The sequence below is a fragment of the Mercenaria mercenaria genome, chromosome 3 (assembly GCF_021730395.1).
Source record: "Mercenaria mercenaria strain notata chromosome 3, MADL_Memer_1, whole genome shotgun sequence".
In the NCBI taxonomy this organism is placed as follows: Eukaryota; Metazoa; Mollusca; class Bivalvia; order Venerida; family Veneridae; genus Mercenaria; species Mercenaria mercenaria.
Window position 1 is genome coordinate 19,028,989 of NC_069363.1, and position 3,510 is coordinate 19,032,498.

Sequence of the window (3,510 nt, forward strand, 5' to 3'; positions counted from 1 at the left end):
AGGAATTAAGTCTTTCTTTGTCAATTTATTGTCCAGTTAGACTTATTTTACACAGTCATGTTATTGATAAACTTTTCATGAAACCAACTGAAAAATAACATAATTAGTATACTAGAAAAACTAAAAATATTGAAGATATTTGTTTGTTTCAGTGCAAGATGGAAATATCTTTCACCAAGTGCACTACAGTTGCAATATCTTTATGTTTGGCATAGTCACAGCTAAACATGTAACATCTGATGTTCAGGAGTACAAGATATTTTGATCTTTAAAAATACGTTTCTTTTGATTTCGTGTCTTTTCAATGATTTTAAATAAATTTTACCTATTTTGTAGTTCAACAACAGTGAATTTTTTTGATAATATATTTCTTTTTAGCTCACCTGTCACGAAGTGACAAGGTGAGCTATTGTGACCGCTTGATGTTCGTCAGTCGTGCGTCGTCAGTCGTGCGTCGTGCGTCAACAATTTCTAAGAAAAATCTTCTTCTTGAAAACCACTGAGCAGAATTACACTAAACTTCACAGGAATGATCCTTGGGTGGCCTCCTTTCAAAATTGTTCAAAGAATTGAATTCCATGCAGAACTCTGGTTGCCAAGGCAACCGAAAGGAAAAACTTTAAAAATCTTCTTGTCCAAAACCACAGGGCCTAGGGCTTTGATATCTGGTGTGTAGTGGTCCTTTACCAAAATTGTTCAAATTATCCCCCAGGGTCAAATATGGCCCCGCTCCGGGGGTCACATGGTTTATATAGACTTATATAGGGAAAACTTTGAAAATCTTCTTGTACAAAACCACATGGCCTAGGGCTTTGATATTTGGTATGTAACATCATCTAGTGGTCCTCTACCAAGATTGTTCAAATTATTCCCCTAGGGTCAAATGTGGCCCCGCCCCGGGGGTCTCATGGTTTATATAGACTTATATAAGGAAAAATTTGAAAATCTTCTTGTACAAAACCACATGGCCTAGGGCTTTGATATTTGGTATGTATCATCATCTAGTAGTTCTCTACCAAGATTGTTCAAATTATCCCCCTAGGGTCAATTATGGCCCCGCCCCGGGGTTCCCAAGTTTTACATAGACTGATAAAAATCTTCTTGTTGTGGTGAAACACATTTATCTTCTTGTCTGAAACCACAACACTTAGACCTTTGATATTTGGTTTGTAGCATTGTCTTATGGTCCTCAACCAAAATTGTTCAAATTGTACCCCTTGGGTGAAAAAAGGCCCTGCCCTGGGGGTCCCAAATTTTATACAGACTTAAATAGGAAAAAGCTTTTAAAATCTTCCTGTCTGAAACCATACGACCTAGGCTTTTAATATTTGGTATGATGCATTGTCTAGTAGTCCTCTACCAAAATTTTTCAAATTATGCCCCTGGGGTTAAAAGAGGTCCCGCCCTGGGGTCACTTAGTTATTATGTGAGTTATATAGGAAAAACCTACTGACCTACTTTCTTGTTTTTTAAGATACAGCCTTGAAATTTTGATGACATACACAATTTTGCACACAAATCGTAAAATTTCATTGACCATGAATGTGACCTACTGACTTTCTTAATATTTTATCATCATTATGACATTTGCAAAAAAAAAAAAAATTGGAACATGTAGCTCAATGACATATTATTCAGGTGAGCGATCCAGGGTCATCATGACCCTCTTGTTTTGTTTTTTTTTTCAGTGAAATAACTCTGAAATTTTAGTTATGTTCATTGTGAAAAACATGAAAGGAAGTTATATATTATGGTAGTTATTGAAAGGGAACAACATCAGTATTTGAAATCTGTTACTATGTTTATGTAAAACTGATTTGGACGGCATTACCTTTTATTCTTTTAATCAGTTGAAAATACATCTAGCTTTTTCATTTTGATTGGTGTATTAAGACTTGCAAATATGTAAATTACTCAAATGAAGTGAGAACTTCCCTGATTTAGAGAAAAATGCAAGCTGCAGATGTATATTGAAAATAGCAAAATGAATTGCATGTAGTACCTGAAATATTTAAAGGTTCCAAGAAAGAAAAGATAAATCAAGAAAATTACCAGCCATAAAACCATTAATTTGCATTTTTGAGACGGCGTATTGCGGGAACACATATTTTTAAACAAAAAAGTTTACAAAAGTCAAATCATATCTATTAATAGGGAATCGATCCTATCGCGACGAAACTCGGGATCGATCCCTCTACGGTAAAATGCGATATACCGAATGAGACATATACTATCGAATTAAAAAATGTGTAATTCTGGCAAGTGCACAGAGCGTCTGGCTTCGGATTGTTTGGAAGAATACGCTTTTTCCTTGTGCCTAATTAGCGTCCACATTACTTGTCCGAACCGCACCGTCTTGCGCATCAGTACAAATATGGATATATGCTATATATACACGTAGTGTGCACTTGTAAATAAAAGCACCTAATGAGCACAGTTAATATAAATAAATATACCTCTCCGGATATAGCGCCTATCCAAGAGGCGGAAATTACCTGTAGTACAATACATCATGGGCAATGATTTTCCTATTCCAACATCTGCTTAGCGACGAAAATCGGGATCGACCCCTCTAGGTAACATACCGAATGAGTCCTTCCGTGCTGTCAATTAGACATTCTTTTCAAATGTTATGGGATGAGTTGAAGCCGGATCGATTCCCGATTGATGCAGTGCCTTATTTCATATTATATAGTTGAAACACGGTGAATTTTACTTTGAGATTACCAATTTTGTATATTTGGTACAGGTGATTTTTACTAAAAGTGTAGCCGTACCCTTGTATACAAACATATACATGTAAACGTTATATTTTATATACATTGTTTAGGTAATAAATGATTTGAGACGCTTTTTTCATAGTGTTTATTTATCTTAATATGTTAGAAATGCATCAATGTTTTCTTCAACAGATCAATATATACGTAAGTAGGAAATTGACCGATGCACTTAAAATTTGCTTTGAGTCAACCGGAGTCGCAGTGTCTAATCTGACTTAAACAGAGTAAAGCTTAATGTATGTTAAGACAGAATTTTGACATGACTGAACACTCATTGAGATAGCCGTAAATTTGAGAACAGAAAACTAGGGATACTGAGTTTCAACAGTATGTTATATAATTTACATTTTTACTAGATGATGGCAATGTATACATTTCACACAATTACCACACCACTCGTTGCTAACTATTTTCAATTAAGGACATTGGAAAAACAAGACAGTCTGTCAACAAACCTAATTTTCATATTAATTAATGTTTCCAGATGCGTTTGGGATAAGTAGGGTCCTACTAAAAACGGTCCCACACTATTTGTATTATTACCATAAAAATATCTGTATATCAAACTGTGACATGTGGTTGTTAAGAAATCACATTTTAAAAAATGGGGCCCAGGCATTATTTGTTATTAAACTTGCTTATCTCTGTGAGGCAAATCAAATTGACATAAAAAGTACATATTTCTGACCTGATCCATTTATTTCTTAATTATTTTTTAAATTGCTATGTT